Source organism: Bos indicus, chromosome 1 (genome assembly GCF_029378745.1).
Source record: "Bos indicus isolate NIAB-ARS_2022 breed Sahiwal x Tharparkar chromosome 1, NIAB-ARS_B.indTharparkar_mat_pri_1.0, whole genome shotgun sequence".
NCBI classification, from domain to species: Eukaryota; Metazoa; Chordata; class Mammalia; order Artiodactyla; family Bovidae; genus Bos; species Bos indicus.
Window position 1 is genome coordinate 47,537,625 of NC_091760.1, and position 21,307 is coordinate 47,558,931.

The following is a 21,307-nucleotide window of genomic DNA, read 5'->3' on the forward strand; positions in this document are numbered from 1 at the left end:
AACCACAAGTGAATAGTATATAGTGAGTCTCAAAGGGCTTCTCAGATGGAGCTAGGAATAAAAAAATCTACCTGCCAATGAAGATGATGCAAGAGACATGTCTTTGATCCTGGGTTGGGAAGATCCCCTGGAGTAAAAAATGGCACCCCACTCCAGTATTCTTGCCTGGGAAATTGCATGGGCTGAAGAGCCTGGTGGAATACAGGCCATGGGGCCGCAAAGAGTCATGCACGACTGAGCTACTGAGTACATACACACAGTATGTCTCAAAGTTATAAATGTATTGGTGCTTGACTCTCCAGAAGACGACCAGAAAGCCTATTGATTAAGTAATGTTAGGTTTATTTGACCTACTATAGTTAGAGAGAATACCACCTTGATGGAGTTTTGGTAGTGTCTCAAAAGGCAGCAGATTTGTAAAAGGTAGTTATAATGTTTGGGATCTAGGATCAACTGGCTTGAGACGTGTCTTTCAAGGTAGGGAATCCAACTGGAATTTAACAGAGTTTGTAATATTATAGAATTGATGGAGAGATTCTTGAAAAGTAAACTTTTGTTTGATAAGTGTAAACAATCTTTTGCCTGAAAAGAGAAATAATTGTTAAGATGAGTAAACAGTCTGACTTTACCAGTTTGCATTTCCTGAAGCAAAGAATGAAGCTGATTATTGGACTACAGCCTTACCTTCTGGACAGGACAAAGTGATATCTATCTTATCACAGAACAAATGTGTCCTGGGTTATGTTTATATTAGGTCTCAGGTCTCAGTCCTAGTGGGTGAACTCCTTGGATGCAGATGATCTCAATTCACAAATTCTATGGAAGAAAGAAAATAGAGAACATTGGGATAAAGTGATTGAGATGCCAAGGAGGGGCAAGTTATAATATTAAATTAATTGGTCACCATTGACCTCTGGTGAAGGAAAGATTTGAATAAAGACTTGAACATAATGAGGGCCAAGTTGGATACCTGTTTATTTTTCTACTTCATTGTATTTCTCTAGATTTTGGCTGGGTTGAAGTTGAACCTAAAGTGGGTTCTGTTTATAGTGATCAAAGTCATATTTTGTCCATAGTTTTTTCATTGCCTCATAAATAAAAATATGCTTTGAGTTTGTATTTTCTATAAATTCCCTCAATACGTAGCTTTATCCCAATTGAAGAAAGATGGTTTAAATGTATGTAAAAAAATGCTCAAGGAAGGGTGAGATATTAAATTTAAACACTCATAATAGGGTCACTTTTGAAATTCTTCTTTTCTCCTTTCATCTGCCTTTAGTTAACTGAAGCATGCTCTAAATTTGTAAAGGAGACTTTTTTTTCCCCTTCTAAACTGCCTTCATTTCTCTCTATTAACAATGTCCCACTGGACACATTCATTCAAACAACTGACTGATGGTTTTTGCTTTTGTTTAACAAAACACTATATTCTCCAATTTTGCTTTGTCTTCATAACATTCTAAGAAATTAGTTTCAACTTTTGCACTTTAAGAACTATTATTTCATGCTGTGGATATTTTTTCTTCTTTTTCAATCTTATAATCTTGGTGAGCACTTAGCAGGAAGACTTGCATTGTTCCTGATGAATATCATGGGAAAATCTACTTTGAAATGGATCTATTTAATTTTATCAATAGCTAATGTAAGCCAAACAGATACTTTTTGTTCTTTGCATAAGCCTCTATATTCAAAAAGAACATAATTGAAAATGAATTATTCTCATTTATAATTCAGCGACAGAATTTTCTGAGTTTTTCTTTCCTTTCCACAATGAAAAGTGATCTTCATAGCAATACTAAGATCCACCACACTGCAGTCCAGTGTTAGATTTACCTTTGAGCCATAAGTGGACTTTTCTTTATTGACTAGATTACTGAAATATAGATGCATTCTTTCCACACACCATATGGTATCAGGACACACTGTAGAACACTGGGATTCGAAATGAAAGAGATAGCACATACGTTAAATCACATTAGATGTGGGCTGAAGAATAGAATATGAGTTTATTCTTCCTATAGGTATAACTATATGCTGCTGCTGCTGCTAAGTCGCTTCAGTCGTGTCAGACTCTGTGCGACCCCATAGACGGCAGCCCACCAGGCTCCTCTGTCCCTGGGATTCTCCAGGCAAGAATACTGGAGTGGGTTGCCATTGCCTTCTCCAATGCATGAAAGTGAAAAGTGAAAATGAAGTTGCTCAGTCATGTCCAACTCTTAGCGACCCCATGGACTGCAGCCTACCAGGCTCCTCTGTCCATGGGATTTTTCAGGCAAGAGTACTGGAGTGGGCTATATAAATTCACCCAAATTCAACAACAATAAATATCTTATTTGTCTTCCAATAGAATATGAGCCAAAATTAGAGGAAGTGTTGCTGTTCAGTCACTCAGTCATGTCCAACTCTTTGCAACCCCACGGACCGCCACACACCAGGCTTCCCTGTCCTTCACCATCTCCCGGAGTTTGCTCAAACTCATGTCCATTGTGTCAGTGATGCCATCCAACATCTCATCTTCTGTCGTCCCCTTCTCCTCCTGCCTCAGTCTTTCCCAACATCAGAGTCTTTTCTAATGTGTCGACTCTTTGCATCAGGTGGTCAAAGTATTGGAGCTTCAGCTTCAGCATCATTCTTTCCAATGAATATTCAGGGTTGATTTCCTTTAGGATTTACTGTTTTATCTCCTTGCAGGCCAAGGGACTGTCAAGAGTCTTCTCCAACACTACAGTTTGAAAGTATCCAATAGAATATGAGTTAAAATTAGAGCAGGTTGTGATCTGCTAATTTGCAGTACTGAACACACAGTGGATATTCATTAAAAATTTGTTGAGTGTTTGGTTAATTGCCCTCTGTTCTTGTGGTTGGGGAAGCAGATGAATGATACATTATCCTAATTTTGTTTTTGGCTCTGCCACATGAGTTTATGCTACTTAATTTTCTATTATCATGTGCATTCCAACCTAATGTATTCTTGTGTGCCTGGGCTTGAGACTAGAAATGAAGAAAACTTCATTCTGACATGAAAATATGCATTTTCAGATTATTTTCAATTACCTTTAACCACTAGTTCTATATTTTAATGATATTATTAAATATTTAGATTTATACTTTTCATTGCCTCATAACTTTTACCTATTTTATTTTCCTTTTTGTAACTATCTATCTTGCATTTCTGTTGATTCTCCTGTATACAAACTAACATTGATTGGAATCTTTCTAAGCATCACAATCCTACCATTACTTGCATTTTCCAGAAAAGGAAGCTTGGGATTAAAGAAGAAAAATAAATGGTCTAGTTTTCATAAAGCTATTGTTTTTTCATGTACTCTTTACATCAGAAGACTTGACCCTAGTTGACACTGCTAGTATGACTGTCCTTGTTCACATGCTCACCAACCATATAGCCTCCAAGCTTCTCAGATTAATGGGGTGTTTCATCTGAATTGGGACTTATATATAATCAGTGGATCACTCTTTATTTCACTCTTCTTTGGTGGCCTAAATTAATTTCTCCTTTCCAATCAAGAGGTGTATCTTACATTAAAGAAACAGAATCGATAAGCTTGAGTAACAAGAATCTCCTAATGTTCTCAGGATTTATAGAACTCACAAATAGCAGAGAACTCAGAGTCCTTAGCATCTCCTAAGTGGTTAGCTATTGGAACTGAGTCTTTACACAGCTAGGCTAGATTGCTTTGCATTTAGCCAGAAATCATAATGATCTGAATCTCACACATGCTTGTCATGGTGTAACCTATCAAAGGCTTTCTCTAAAGGTTACAGGAATCTAGGCATCAACCCAGTCAACATCCATTGGTAAAATGATTGAGTGGAACCTGTGACTCACTGCTAGCTATTTCTGTCCAAGCCTTCTGCAGCAAAGAGGCTTGAGTGAAAGAATTCCTCAGGGTAATCTAAAGAAATAAAGGCCCATATTGATTTTGTTGCTTGTGTATGCCAACAAAAAGGAAACTATTATAAAATTTCATATAGCTCTAACCACTTGTTGACTTAAAATAGAATCTATCATCCTACAGATTCCTTGGCCAATTATTCCAAGTACAAAAGTTGCCAGGCATCTTGGGAAAAAAAGATTACTACTTTTATAAGTCATATTTTCCACTCTATTTTTTCACTGGTTTTAAAATTTAATCTAATTTACCCTTGTGCCCATGAGGCAATTCTAATATACATTGCTTTGAAAAACCATAAACTTCTTTTGACATTAAAATTGCTTATCAAAATGTGATTGCTGCACATTCAAGTTCTGCATGGCTACAAGTTCTAGCCCAGTAATTACTCAAGTTAGACTTTCTATTAGGATCTTTACAGTGAGCAGTATTGACTAAAAAGTGAACAAAATACATGTTCATGTTAGAAATAAATTTTATCCTTGTTCATGATTAAGTGACAATGAATAATAAATATATGAGCAGAAATAGCATTTAAGGAATCCAAGTATTGCCAAAGGTGTCCACCTTTATTAAGACTCTTGAGTTCCAGGTCATCTGGGCCAGCCCAGGACAAGATGATAAAGTATTATAGGTGAGATGTATCTTGATGTAGGAATACTCCTTCTCTTAGTCTTCATAGGGCGTCTGCTCTTATTATTCCTTTAATTTCTGTTTTTTCATTTCTTGTCTTTACACATTAGTGTGAATTAAGTTCTTATGTGACTTTTCTGGGATATTTTCACTTGGATTTTTCTCTCTGAAGTTGCTATTGAAGACTTTGCCTCCAGTTCCAGGAAATATAGAGGTCCTGATCTGGTGTCTGCTCTGTAGTATCTGTTATGTAGACCAGGTACAGTCTAGTAGTCATTTCAAACTTTTTCCAATTTTTAAAAAAGGAGTATGTAGTATTAGCTTCAGTTTCCTCATATCCTCTTATCATTCCATATTACACTATGACTAAATGAATGTTTGTTTACTTTAAAGGGATGGGCTTCCCAGATGGCTCAGTGGTAAAGAATCCACCGGCAATGCAGGAGATGCAGATTGGATCCGAGTCAGGAAGATCCCCTGGAGAAGGAAATGGCCACTCATTCCAGTATTTTTGCCTGGGAAATCCCATGGACAGAGGGATCTGGTTGGCTACAATTCATGGGATCACAAAAGGATTGGACACAACTTAGCAACTAAAAACAACAGTTAAAGAAATAGAGCATCTTCTGGTATATTATCACTTCACTCATTGTTTTTCTCATCTCCTTTAACATTTCACCTTAAAATAAAAGTCCTTTCTTTTCTAAACTTTACTTGCTCACTCTTTTGTTATATTTGTTCAAATCTGGTCTTTTTTTTTTTTTTTTTCTTTTAACACTTTCGTAGTAGACTGTATATTCTAAAGAAAGAATAGCCTCTATAAGCTGATGAAATAATCTCTTGGTGGTCAATCATCATTCAGTCGCTCAGTCGTGTCTGACTCTTTGTGACCCCAAGGACTGCAGCACACCAGGCTTCTCTGTCTCTTACCATCTCCCGGAGCTTGCTCAAACTCATGTCCACTGAGTTGGTGATGTCATCCAACCATTTCATGCCCTGTCATCCCTTTCTCCTCCTGCCTTTGATCTTTCCCAGCATCAGGGTCTTTTACAGTGAGTTGGCTCTTTGTATCAGGTAGCCCAAGTACTGGAGCTTCAGCTTCAACATCAGTCCTCCCAATGAATATTCAGGGCTGATTTCCTTTAGGATTGACTGGTTGGATCTCCGTGCTGTCCAAGGGACTCACTCTCAAGAGTCCTCTTTAATACTACAGTTCAAAAGCATCAATTCCTCAGTGCTCAGCCTTCTTTATTGTCCAGTTCTCACATCCATACATGACTACTGTAAAAACCGTAGTTTTTACTATACAAACCTTTTTTGGCAAAGTAATGTCTCTGCTTTTGAATATGTTATCTATGTTTGTCATAGCTTTTTTTCCAAGGAGCAAGCATCTTTTAATTTCATGGCTTCAGTCACCATATGCAGTGATTTTGAAGCCCAAGAATATAAAGTCTGTCACTGTTTCCATTGCTTCCCCTTCTATTTGCCATGAAGTGATGCAACCAGCAAGAGAGTTCCAGAAAAACTTCTATTTCTGCTTTATTGACTATGCCAAAGCCTTTGACTGGGTGGATCACAATAAACTGTGGAAAATTCTGAAAGAGATGGGAATGCCAGACCACCTGACCTGCCTCTTGAGAAACCTGTATGCAGGTCAGGAAGCAACAGTTAGAACTGGACATGGAACAACAGACTGGTTCCAAATAGGAAAAGGAGTTCGTCAAGGCTGTATATTGTCACCCTGCTTATTTAACTTCTATGCAGAGTACATCATGAGAAACGCTGGACTGGAAGAAGCACAAGCTGGAATCAAGATTGCCGGGAGAAATATCAGTAACCTCAGATATGCAGATGACACCACCCTTATGGCAGAAAGTGAAGAGGAACTAAAAAGCCTCTTGATGAAAGTGAAAGTGGAGAGTGAAAAAATTGGCTTAAAGCTCAACATTCAGAAAACTAAGATCATGGCATCTGGTCCCATCACTTCATGGGAAATAGATGGTGAAACAGTGGAAACAGTGTCAGACTTTATGTTTTTGGGCTCCAAAATCACTGTAGATGGTGACTGCAGCCATGAAATTAAAAGACGCTTACTCCTTGGAAGGAAAGTTATGACCAACCTAGATAGCATATTGAAAAGCAGAGACATTACTTTGCTGACAAAGGGCCATTTAGTCAAGGCTATGGTTTTTCCAGTGGTCATGTATGGATGCGAGAGGTGGACTGTGAAGAAAGCTGAGCGCTGAAAAATTGATGCTTTTGAATTGTGGTTTTGAAGAAGACTCAAGAGTCCCTTGGACTGCAAGGGGATCCAACCAGTCCGTTCTGAAGGAGATCAGCCCTGGGTGTTCATGGAAGGAATGATGCTAAAGCTGAAACTCCAATACTTTGGCCACCTCATGCAAAGAGTTGACTCATTGGAAAAGACTCTGATGCTGGGAAGGATTGGGGGCAGGAGGATAAGGGGATGACAGAGGATGAGATGGCTGGATGGCATCACCGACTCAATGGACATGAGTTTGAGTGAACTCCGGGAGATGGTGATGGACAGGGAGGCCTCGCAAGCTGCGATTCATGGGGTCACAAAGAGTCGGACACGACTGAGCGACTAAACTGAACTGAACTGAACTGATGCAACCAGCTGCCATGGTCTTGGTTTTTTTCATGTTGAATTTTAAGCTGGCTTTTCCACTGTCCTCTTTCACTTTCATTGAGAGGCTGTTTATTTCCTCTTTGTTTTCTTCTATAAGGGGGGGGGGGGGGGGCGTTGTCTGCATATCTGAGGTTATTGATATTTTTCCCAACAATCTTTATCCCAGCTTGTGCTCATCCAGCCCAGCATTTTGAATGATGTACTCTGCATAGAAGTTAAATAAGCAGGGTGATAATATACAGCCTTGACATTTGGAACCAGTCCGTTGCTTCATGTCCGATTCTAACTGTTGCTTCTTGAACTGCATACAGGTTTCAGAGGAGGCAGGTAAGGTGGTCTGGGATTCCCATCTCTTTAAGAATTTTCCAGTTTGTGTGATCCATACAGTCCAAGGCTTTAGCGTAGTCAATGAAGCAGAAGAAGACATTTTTTCTGAAATTCTCTTTCTGGTTATGGTCAGTAACCCAATGATAGTGATAAAGGTCATAATATTTGTATTTTAAGGGAGAACATACTATATCAAAAATAAATATCAGTGTCTATTAAAGTAAGATGCCATTGGACAAAGAGACACATTTAAGTTAGAAAAAAAATCTTTGAATTTTGAGTGCTTTTCCATATTCTCCAGTGGTTATTAACATGGCCTTGTTAGTTATGAGGACTCAATGATTTGGAAAGAAATTGCTTCTCTTTCTCAATGCTTTAGTTAGATGTGGCAATAAGATAAGTATTCCATTGAAATACAATTAAGTTCTCTTCCTTCCGTTTCTCTGGTGGTATCCACTCTGATTTTATTGCTGTCAGTCTCCACCCTCAGGCATGGTTTTGTTGCTCTGATTGTTAATATTGACAAAAAACCATCAATACACAAGCTTGGTTCTATAAATAGGATTAATGAATTATCAAAATTATAGAAGATAAAATGCTACATACAGTGGCAGTCTTTAGCTCACTGAGACTTTTCCTTTTTGCTCCTCTTTCCATTTTTCATGCACTACATTATATGAAGGAGATATAGAGAACATGGTAACACTCCAAGTTCACTGTGAGATGGGGAGGCAATAGGCTGAGTGTGCCAAAAATCGGATTTGGAGGCTTAGCTAAGATGCCTCTAGAAGGGAAGGGACAATATCTGCATGTCACAGCTCTTTTCCAGAAGGATACAGGAGTTTGTATCTTCCTGCTCAGGAACCCTAAGTCCTGAATATATGCTGGCAGAAGAAATTAAAATGTTAACATACTGACTGCTTATCTATTTGTACAAGGATTATTATTTTTCATAATTTTGAAAAATGCATTCATAAAAATTACCTAGGATGCATTTATTAGATTGACAAAATATTTAATAAGTTTTGATTAGTCAAATTATTATAATTATATTACATATACATATATTATAATTATAATATAATTTAATTTATATATTTAATTTAAATATTATACATGCATGTTTAATATAAAATATTCATAACATTATACAAAAATCTCAGTATCAGAGAAAGATGAAAAATATCATTCAAATCGGGCACCTGAAAATATAAAATTATGTCTCAAGATGATAGAGAAGTAAAATCATATTCTGGAATTAGAACTTTTCTCTCCTGTTTACAATGACTATGTTTGTAGTGCAACCATAATGAGTTCTAAGTGATGGTTGGCTTTTATAAAACTGAGCAATTGTGGGATTCATGTGTTGATAACACCTAGATGTATCTCTGGGTTACTCTCTATTCTTAACTATTTCTATTCTGCTACATTATACCTATTACCAGAAATCTTCTAAAAGCATATTTAAAAAAATTTAATTTAATTATATTTTGTCTGAGGTGTCTGTTGAGTAAGTACATAATAAATTCATATATCATTTATAATAGAAAAAATTAAAGTTACAGAGCTTATAATTTATAGTTTTGTTGTTGTTATTCAATCACTCAGTCATGTCCAGCTCTTTGCGACCCCATGGACTGCAGCACACCAGGCTTTCCTGTTGTTCACTATCTCCCAGAGTTGCTCAAACTCATGTCCATTGAGTCAGTGATGCCATCCAATATCTCATCCTCTGCCACCCCTTCTCCTTTTGCCTTCAAGCTTTCCCAGCATCATGATCTTTACCAATAAGCCAGCTCTTTGCATCAGGTAGCCAAAGTATTGGAGCTTCAGCTTCAGCAACAGTACTTCCAATGAATATTCAGGTTTGATTTCCTTTAAGATTGACTGATTTGATCTCCTTGCTGTCCAAGGGACTGTCAAGAGTCTTTACTAGCACCACAGTTATATATATATTAATAAATTATATGATTAGTTATATAGAATTTGTCAGTTTATTGATATATCAGTAGTTGGTATATTAAACTACTATTAATTAAATATATTAATTTTTAGTAGAAATTAAAAATATTTAATGATGGCTATCATTTTTTAAGTGTTTATTATGTGTTAGGTGTTTTAACTCTATGAACTTGATCCATCCCCACAACCACACTATGAGGCAGATAATTAAATTACAGATAAGGAAACTGAGATTTAGAGAGATTATGGATCTTGACCAGATCACTCAAATACTAAAGAGGGTAACTGGGACCTTGCCTGACTCTCATGGCTTTGATTTCTTTTTAAACATCATTTACATCCTTATCTCAAACACTCAAAACAACAGAGCCAAGGAATAAGGCCGGGTGATAATTTGTTAACATTGAGGACATCTACACATTACCACTTTGTGTTAGATAAATGTAACAGGATCCAAACTGAAAGTGATTATGATTCAATACCAATGTCAAGTAGGTGAAATGACAGTGTATAAAGCTACATAAAGATATGAGGCAGAATAACCAACAACATTCTACACTAGATCTCATAAGTTTCACTCCAGATCAGTATGTCAGCTCACATACAGCACACTTCTCATGGGGCTGCTCTGTTAGAAGCAGTAGGGACTACACCCCTACTAGCCATTGGAAGGGAAAGAGTGGGGAGTACAAGGATGGATCTGTTTGTCAGATCACTGCCCCCCTCCATTTCAGGGACATCTAAGATAAATAAAGCTCACTAAATGGAGAAAGCACAATAACATCTAATGTATTCACCATTATCGAGGCCATTAAAGAGATGTAAAAAGCACAGCAGCTAACCGCATTCATAAATAGTAAACTAGCCTTTGAGAAGGTAGTAAGAACTCAGTCTCATAAGTAACTAAATGTATGTTAATTTAATTCTATTGGAAAGAGAAGTAGAAAAATATAAAACATTAATCACCATCTCAGGAATGATTTATTTGCATACATACCTGCAGAGAGAAAGAGCTGTTTCCTTTTGGTAGTCTTCCAGCTCCTGCTTTCTTCTTGATCATCAGGAGGCTGCATTCATACATCTTCCATATGTCAATAGTAGATTGCCCATCCTCTGCTTTCATGTGTGCAGCCAAAATCCACTGACTTTCTGGGGCAAACAATGGTGAGTTTGCTCTTTGTAATAAAGCTATTATATATCAGACAGTCTATTCTAAACACCGTGGCAGAAGCCCAAGTTATTCTTTCTCCCTTATTGTCTATGAATGAGCCCCTTTTTTTGTTCTTTTCTTCAGATTTATCAAGATATAATTGACATATTACACTGTGTAAGTTTAAAGTGTACAATCTGATGATTTGATATATAATACATGTATTTTGTGAGTCGATTACTACAAGGTTAGTTAACACACCCAGCTTCTCATAGTTACCTTGTTTTGTGGTGAGAACTTTTAAGATCTACTCTTTTAGCAACTTTCAAATATGCAGTACAATATTTTCAGCAATAGTCACCATGTTGTACATCACATCCCCAGAACTTATTCATCTTATAACTGGAACTTTGTACCCCTTGAACACTTTCTTCCACTTCCCCCATTCTCCTGACTTTGGCATCCACCAATATACTCTCCATTTTTGTGAGTTTGATTTCTTTATATTCCATGTGTAAATGAAATCATTTAGTCTTTATCTTTCTTGGTCTGACTTACTTTATTGAGTTGGCCAAAATGTTCATTCAGGTTTTTCATAAGATGGTATGGAAAAACCCAAACAAACTTTTGGCCAGCCCACAGCATGCTCATCATCCATGGACAGTTCATCCATGTTTTCTCAAATGGCAAAATTTCCTTCTTTTTTATGGCTGGATAATATTCCAGTGTGTGTGTGTGACATATCTCTATATCATAATTTCTTTTCTTTATTCATTCATCCACTGGAGGACATTTAAGTCACTTCCATGCCTTGGCTTTCATAAATATTGCTATGAACACTGGGGTACAAATATATATTGAAGTTATTATTTTTGTTTTCTTGGGGTAAACACTCAGAAATGAAATTGCTGGATCATATGACAGTTCTATTTTTAATTTTTTGAGGAAACTCCACACTGTTTTCCATAGTGGCTGCACCAATTTCCATTCCCTCAAATAGTGTGCAAGTGTTCCCTTTTCTCCATATCTTTGCTAGTACTTATCTCTTGTTTGTTTGTTTGTTTGTAATGGTCATCCTAACAGATGTGAGATGATAGCTTGTGGTTTTGATTTGCATTTCCCTGATGATTAGTGATGTTGGGCATTTTTTTCATGTACCTGTTGGCCTTATGAATGGACCTTTCTCTAAGCAAAAGTGCCTTTCATTAGAAATATGGCTTTCTGAATTTCCTGACTGACAAAGTTTGGTACATACATTGTATCCCAGTTGAGGGAATCACTTTCCCTTTAAGAATGATTGAAAAATTCATCTAATATATTGATAAACTCTAACTTCCATAGTAAGTTTTATTTTTTGTCTATTCGGATTTATCTATATCCGGATTTTTAGAAGTAAAAGAAAATGTTTAAACTTAAACCTAATTCAAGCTACCCAGGAAATAACAATTCTATCTATACTGTTGCTCCTTGGTAACCACAGGAGATTGGTTCCAAGGGCTCCGTCCATTACCAAATTCTGTAGAAGCTCAAGTTCCTTCTGTGAAATGGTGCAGTATTTCCATATAATTGATGCACACCTTCCATATATTTAAAATCATCTCTAGATTACTTACAATACCTAAATCAATGTAAAGGCTGTGTAAATAGTTTGCTGGTGTGCAGCAAATTCAAGTTTTGCTTTTTTGAAAATTTTCTGAAATTTTCCCAAATATTTTTAATTCAAAATTGGTTGAATCCACAGATCCATGGATATAAAAAGTTGACTGTACACAGATCACCATGCATAGACAACCCACCAGCAAGATGCTGCTGCTGCTACTGCTGCTAAGTCTCTTCAGTCATGTCCGACTCTGTGCTACCCCATGGACTGCAGCCCACCAGGCTCCCTCATCCCTGGGATTCTCCAGGCAAGAACACTGGAGTGGGTTGCCATTTCCTTCTCCAATGCATGAAAGTGAAAAGTGAAAGTGAAGTTGCTTAGTTGTGTCCGACTTAGCAACCCCATGGACTGCAGCCTACCAGGCTCCTCCATCCATGGGGTTTTCCAGGCAAGAGTACTGGAGTGCGGTGCCATTGCCTTCTCCGACCAGCAAGATCCAATATACCAAATCTTTAGTCAAGAAGGGCTGTGAATAGGTCTATCAGTACCATCTTTGTGGATTCCATATATATGCATTAATATATGATATTTGTTTTTCTGACTTACTTCACTCTGTATAATAGGCTCTAGGTTCATCCACCTCATTAGGACTGAGTCAAATGCATTCCTTTTTATGGCAGAGTAATATGCCACTGTACATAGGTACCACATGTGAGATGTGATAATTGAACCATAAAGAAACTGAGCACCAAAGAATTGGTGCTTTTGAACTGTGATGTTGGAGAAGACTCTTGAGAGTGCCTTGGACTGCAAGGAGATCCAACCAGTCCATCCTAAAGGAAATCAGTCCTGAATATTCATTGGAAGGACTGATACTGAAGCTGAAGCTGAAGCTCCAATACTTGGGCCACCTGATGCGAAGAACTGACTCATTGGAAAAGACCCTGATGATGGGAAAGATTGAATGTAGGAGGAGAAGGGGAGGACAGAGGATGAGATGGTTGTATGGCATCAACGACTCAATGGACATGAGTTTGAGCAAGCTCCAGGAGTTGTGATGGACAGGGAAGCCCAGTGTGCTGTAGTCCATGAGGTCACAAAAGTTGGAGCTACTGAACTGAACTGATAGGTACCACAACTTCTTTATCCATTCATATGTTGATGGACATCTAGGTTGCTTCCATATTCTAGCTATTGAAAATAGTGTTGCAATGAACATTAGGGTACACATTGTTTCTTCAGTTATAATTTTCTCAGGGCATATGCCCAGTAGTGGGATTGCTGGGTCATATGGTAATTTTATTCCTAGTTTTTTAAGGAATCTCCATACTGTTCTCCATAGTGGCTGTATCAACTTGCATTTCCACCAACAGTACAAGAGGGTTGGTTCCCTTTGATGAACCTATTTGCAGGGCAGCAATGGAGACACAGACATAGAGAAAAGACTGGTGCACACAGTGGGGTAAGTAGAAGATGGGATGAATTGAGAGAATACCACTGAAACATATACATTACCATATGTAAAATAGATGGCCAGTGGGAATTCGTTGTATTTTGCAGGATGCTGAAATCAGTTGCTCTGTGACAACTTAGAGAGGTAGGATGGGGTAGGAGGTGGGAGGGAGGTTCAAGAGGGAGAAGATATATGTACACCTGTGGCTGATTCATGTTGATGTATGGTAGAAACCACCACCACAGCATTGTAAAGCAATTATCTTGCAGTTAAAAATAAATGGGGAAAAAAGGGCTGTGGCCAGGAGGGTAGAACTAGTGGTATGTTACTGTTGTGACTTTTTCTTGTGGCAAAACTTAATTACAGAAAAAGCTTTTACAGAGGGTTTGTGTAAAGTAGTTGCCTACATTTAAACTTGTTTGGCCACAGTTTTCAAAATGATAAACTACAAAATACAAGTTTTTGTTTTGCTGAAAACTCATGTTTCTTGGTGAAACTCATGTTTTTGATAGAAATTTGTAAACAAATATATTCTGTAATGTACATTTTAAGCTTGTACAAATGAGAATCTTGCCTCTTAAAATTTGTCAGGAGATTACAAACATTTATAACTATTTCATTATTACTCAACACATTGCTGTAAGCCTCATTAATTATGTCTTTCAGGAAATTTCCTGCTGAAAATCTTTAATGAAGGTTATTCTTACTAAGGTGAGTTTCACACTTCTGAAGAGGTCAGAAGGGATTTAAACTAAATCTGCTAGTTAAATTGAAGATCAGGATGGACCATATCATTTATATTGATGAGCCTCATGTTTTCTATACTTGGTAAACTTGTACTAAAAAATTACCAAATTTTTTTGTTCAAACTAAATTTGTGTTTGAATTTGAATTCGAACACAAATTTGAATAACAACAATGCTTACTGAAATAAGTGGTTAGTTCTCAAATATATGAACTTTTCTGAAGGAGAGCACTCATCTTTGTGTTTGTTAAGTTTTATTTACTTAAAAATAACTCAGTTTAGCAGGAGATCAAAAGCTCGGCATTGAGCTGAGTGTGTCTAATTTTACCTTTCAAATTTTTCCCAGCCTAGAAATAGCCATCTCTTGCTCAAGGATGGTGTCTATCTCCCAGATTAATTTATTTTACCTTAGAGGCAAATATTAGAAAGCAACATCGTTTGTGCTTATAGTTACTAAACCACAACTCAAATTAAAAGTAGTATTATTAGTGTACCAAAAATGATGCAGGATGGGGAATTGCTTCATGACAGTAAAGCTCATCTTCTGTAAAATGAAGGACACAAAGTGTTTTTTACTTCCCAGGAAAGGAAGTAAGGTTTATTCTCTACTGAAAATAAATGAGAAAAATATTGCTGCTTCTTAACTCTGGGTAGGAATTGAAACCCTTTAATAATAAGTATTTAAAATGTTTACCCTTTTAAAAATTCTAAAGTTTTTTTTTTTTTTTTTAAAGAACAGTAGAACTAGAATATCCTAAATCACACAAATTGAGGGATAACACTAGCATCAAAGTAACACAAACAAATTAGTATTTCTGTAGATAAACAAATGTCTATTTTTTTGCAGAAAGTATAGAAATGCTCAGATTTTTCACTCAAATGTGTTGGGTTTCCCAAAGAGGTTGTTTCATATGAGTTCTGGAAACAGTGCTCTTGGTCAGTCTGGGGGTACTCTCTGTGGGTGCCCTACTCAGCACTGGCTTGGCCTATCGTGGAAGAGCTCCTGTGGTATTTAAAACAAAAAGCAGCATCAAGAACAGTCAAGTCTGGGAAAGGCCCCTCTACTGTCAGTAGTTCACATGCATGTCTTGGAGGAATCTGCTGACCCTGATATTGCTCATACCATGAACTTTCTCATGGAGATCTAGCTAGGGGAAAGAAAGTTCATGTTTTATTCCCTCTGTAGTATATCCCATTCTAAGACTGGAGCAAGAGCCCAGAGACTGGGCTGATGAGTAATTGAGTGAGAAATTTGCAGTGCTCAGCATCACCTCACCATTCTTATTCTAGGTCAGTAGTTTTGCACCAAATTTGTGGGACCAACATTCTTATTTCTAATGATCATTTCTGCTTTTCCCCTGCAAGTGCTTCTCAGCTTCCTAGGCAAATAACCCTTGGCTGTTCTGAGCCACCAGTTATCCAGAGCAGATTTACTCAATTGTCTGGTGGATAAAAATTACCTAATTCTACACATGTTAAGATCCCTGATATGGAGTTTCGGTAAATGCATGCATGTTAAGTTGCTTCAGTCGTGTCCAAGTCTTTGTGACCCTATGGCTTCTCTGTCTATGGGATTCTTCAGCAAGAATACTGGAGTGGCTTGCAATGCCTTCCTCCAGCATATCTTCTCTTATGTCTCCTGCATTGGCAGGCAGGTTCTTAACCACTAGCACTACCTGAGCTAACACTTTATTTCAGTTCAGTTCAGTCGCTCAATCGTGTGCAACTCTTCGTGACCTGATGGACCATAGCACTTCAGGCCTCCTTGTCCATCACCAACTCCCAGAGTCTACTCAAACTCATCTCCATTGAGTCAGTGATGCCATCCAAACATCTCATCCTCTGTTGTCCCCTTCTCCTCCTGCCTTCAATCTTTCCCAGCATCAGGGTCTTTTCAAATGAGTCAGCTCTTCACATCAGGTGGCCAAAGTATTGGAGTTTCAGATTCAACCTCAGTTCTTCCAATGAACACCCAGGACTGATCTCCTTTAGGATGGACTGGTTGGATCTCCTTGCAGTCCAAGGGACTCTCAAGAGTCTTCTTCAACACCACAGTTCAAAAGCATCAATTCTTTGGCGCTCAGCTTTCTGTATGGTCCAACTCTCACATCCATACAGAACTACTGGAAAAACCATAGCATTGACTAGATGGACCTTTGTTGACAAATTGATGTCTCTGCTTTTTAATGTACTATCTAGGTTGGTCATAACTTTTCTTTCAAGCAGCAAGCATCTTTTAATTTCATGGCTTCAGTCACCATCTGCAGTGATTTTGGAGCCCCCCCAAAATACAGTCTGTCACTGTTTCCATTGTTTCCCCATCTATTTGCCATGAAGTGATGGGACCAGATGCCATGATCTTAGTTTTTTGAATGTTGAGTTTTAAGCCAGCTTTTTCACTCTCCTCTTTCATGTTCATCAAAAGGCTCTTTAGTTCCTCTCCACTTTCTGCCATAAGGGTGGTGTCATCTGCATGTCTGAGTCCCATGATGTACTCTACATATAAGTTAAATAAGCAAGGTGACAATATACAGCCTTGACATACTCCTTTCCTGATTTAGAACCCATCTGTTGTTCCATGTCCAGTTAGTTATAACTGTTCCTTCCTGACCTGCATACATATTTCTCAAGAGACAGGCACTTAAGAATATGTCAGAGCAATTTTAAATCATAATAAGTATTATGGTAACAAATTGCTAACATTTACTAAAGTCCTCTTATATGTCACACATTGTTCTACATTTGGTTTTATATTGATTAATTCTTTTAATCTTCAGAATACCCCTTTAAGATAGGTGCAATTATTTCTCCCATTTTATTGTGAGAACATGGACACAGAGAAGTTAAGTAACACCCTGAGGTCACTCCCATGGAATTCAGATGACAAGAAGGGGAAAGAAAGTGAAGTTTTGTGTTCATTATATTTTTTCTGTATTCCTAATTTCAAAGCTGATTAAATGAAATTAAAGAATATTTCTCTGGAATTCAATAGTAAGTCCCACCGAAGCAAGGGCCATGCCTCTTTTCTTGCTATATAGAATCTCTGGTGACTGGAACAAAAAAGACAGTCAATAAATATTCAGGGAATGAATGAATGATCTGAAAGAAACTTTCAGTTTCTTATGTGTCTCTCATCCTTTTTCTTGCCTTTCCAATTTCTGTGTTTAATTTACACTAAACATGAATGTAAAGTTGTTCAGTCCTGTCCGACTCTTTGTGACCCCATGGACTGTAGCCCGCCAGGCTTTTCTGTCCATGGAGATCCTCCAGGCAAGAATACTGCAGTGGGTTTCCATTTCCTTCTCCAGGAGATCTTCCTGACCCAGGGATCAAACTTGGGTCTCCCGCATTGCAGGCAGACTCTTTATCCTCTATGCCACCAGGGAAGATACACTGAAGAATTACTAAATAGTGTCTAGATTAGTGGATTGATGACACTCCTTGTCAATAACTTAATAGCTTTTGTTGGCTGTAGTTGCTAACAGAAGAATTGGGGCTGGTTTGGAAGATGAGTGAATTAAGAGGCTCTTTTCCTTACAGGATATCATCAGCAAGACTTCTCTGAGATGTGTAATGTGAAGCAAGCTGAAATGCAGAGTCCATACCTGAATGGATGAGCACAGCTTTTGTTGCTTGCATAAGATCTTTACTATTGTATACTATTTTATTAAATATTTCTAGCAATAAGAATAATTTCAAAAAATAATCTCTGGTTTTATGTGTAAGCTGACAACACTGATAATGCTATTTAAATTACAAGTAATGTGTTTTATAAATTGACTTAAAAAACTACTAAGTGAGTAATACATATGTGATTCCGCATATTTTCACACCTTTTGGCTATCTTCAACTTCTTGGTTGTAAGGCATCATGCTAACCATATTCATTAGAGGACTAATGAAATAGCTTCATTTTATGCAATGCATTCTTTTAAGCTCTTTGATAGCATCCTGGAATTTAAAAACATCCATTTATAAATTGTTCTAATGATAGGACCTTGATCAATTCACTTGAACTTAATGTGCCTTCTTCTCCATTTGCAAATGAAAGGCTAGTCTTGACCTAGTTTTCAAAGGAGCCACTAAAAATGATTAATTGAGCCTTCTTTATAGAGTACTTTAAAAATATATAGTTGTTCTGCATGTAGGAAAAACCTATCACAATTTTTAAAAAGATGTTTAAAAATAAGTGGAAAATCCAAGATGCAAATAGGGACTTGCTAATGCTGAATAAGACAGAAGAACATATTTTTCTCAGTCAGTTTTACTAGATTTTAAATAAAGCTTATTTAATTATGAAAATCTATTTAATCAGTGATGGAAACATTTCATTTTAGTGAGTGTCTAATTGTAGGGAAGCTTCACAGCACAATCATGACCTCTTTCTGCTGTGCTCAGCTCAAGACTACCTTTAATGAAATGTGACGATGGAGCAGTTCCCTTGATTAAAGCACTTTGATAAATAAATAAGTAGCTAGACAAATTTGCCAGCTAGGGGGAAAAAGGAACAAATGGAGCTGTAAATCCTAGAAGAATAGTTTTATCGTTTCAAAAAACTTTTTATGGTTTATTTAAGTTGTACTTCTCTAGTTATAATAGTTTGTAGCATTCCATTGTGTTTAATAGCACTTGCTTTGATTGTATTATTATCATAGTTAACAAGTTGCTCTAATATCTACCTTACAGTATCTTTTCAATAATGTGAAAGATAATTGAAGCTGTTTGCTTTTCTATCCCTATAAAGAGGCCATAGCAGTCAGAATCTGGAGAAGATTCATTTCTAGAAAATTTATATTTTATAGCCCCTGATCTACTTATAACTACTTATAAATCTATTTCAGATTTATGTATATACAGTTAAATTCTGCACAGTCACCCATTCTGATTGCCCTCTCAGAAATTTTAATATTTGCATTCCGTGTGGGCAGCAGAGAGAGAGAAATTTTTCCACTTTTGTTCTTGGTTAGATCCACAGCATTGAAGAGAAAATTTTTGAAAGATTTCAGTCTTCTTGTATACCAGAATTTGGGGGAAACCTCTGATCTTACCCTGCTCTCTACTTCACCAGCTCTGATTTCAGATAGTACAGATGGGGAGGATTCTTACCTTCTCTCTGCTTTGCATGGGCCCCTGGATCTTATGTAGCTCTCCTAGTTTGATATGATAGTGAATGAAACTGTCATTATAGCAGGAGTCAAGAGGGACTCACAACCAACTGTGTGACTGTTTTGCTTCTGCTGAACTTTGTCTTTGCTCATGCATCTTTTAGAGTCTAGGAGTGTGTGTGTGTGTGAGTGAACAAGTAAGAGATATAACTGTCTAATCTAATAATACAATAATTACAACTAGATAAGACACCCTTCATCAATTCTCTGGCAGTAACTGCAGTTTCTGTGGAAAAAAAAAAAAAAACATGTTGTGGTACAATAGAAAAAATATAGGCTTTGTAGTGAGAAATATCTAGGTTTAAATACCAGCTCTGGATTCACAGATAATTAGCTCTACTTTGCCTTACAGATTCTTTAAAATTATCTGAATCTCTTTTCTCATCTGTAAAATGAGAACAATAATATGAACCATATAGAGTTATTATAAGTATTTACTAAGTAAAATATAATATGAAAATTGTATTGGATCTTATATGTTTTTAATAAATGTGAATTTTTTTTCCGTTCCTAAGTACTTTAGTGAAGTGGCTTATCACAAAACACAGAAATGTAATAAACATTTGAATCATAACTATCAAAATACAAATAATAAAAGTAAATAAATTAGGATAACCAATGCCTAATGTTGTTTATTGTGATTAATTATAATACTTAATTCTCAAATTCTTGATGGATGAGGTAGCAAGATAAGCATAGTAGGTTATATTATTGTCAATATTTGAGAAAAGAAAATAGAACTCACCTAGTTTTTCTGTATTTGTGTTTTTAATACTAAATACCAAGTATCTTTATCTGTATCTCTGATTTCATTAAAATTTTAATTAAAAGCTAATTGCAAATTCAATAGAGAAGAGGGAGCATCATCAAGTAATGGAGGGATATTTCTCTGCTATAGGTGTGGTCATATTTCCATTAACAAATGAAGGGAATCTTGCTAGAACATTCTTGCAAGATTTCAACTGGAGATTATTCTATTGTAGAAATACTGGAAAATGAAAAGCTTACTAAACGGAGAGCCATGAAATTAAAAGACGCTTATTCCTTGGAAGGAAAGTTATGACCAACCTAGATAGCATATTCAAAAGCAGAGACATTACTTTGCCAACAAAGGTCTGTCTAGTTAAGGCCATGGTTTTTCCAGTGATCATGTATGGATGTGAGAGTTGGACTGTGAAGAAAGCTGAGTGCCAAAGAATTGATGCTTTTGAACTGTGGTGTTGGAGAAGACTCTTGAGATTCCCTTGGACTGTAAGGAGATCCAACCAGTCCATTCTGAAGGAGATCAGTCCTAGGATTTCTTTGGAAGGAATGATGCTAAAGCTGAAACTCCAGTGCTTTGGCTGCTCATGCGAAGAGTTGACTCATTGGAAAGGACTCTGATGCTGGGAGGGATTGGGGGCAGGAGGAGAAGGGGGACGACAGAGGATGAGATGGCTGGATGGCATCACTGACTCGATGGACATGAATCTGAGTGAACACCGGGAGTTGGTGATGGACAGGGAGGCCTGGCATGCTGCGATTCATGGGGTTGCAAAGAGTTGGACAGGACTGAGCGACTGAACTGAACTGAATTGAACTGAACAAGATAATGGGGTTCTCTAGTGGCTCAGTGGTAAAGAATCTGCCTGCTAATGCAAGAAATGTGGGTTTGATCCCTGGGTTGGGAAGATTCCCAAGGAGAAAGAAAAGCCTACCCACTTAATTAT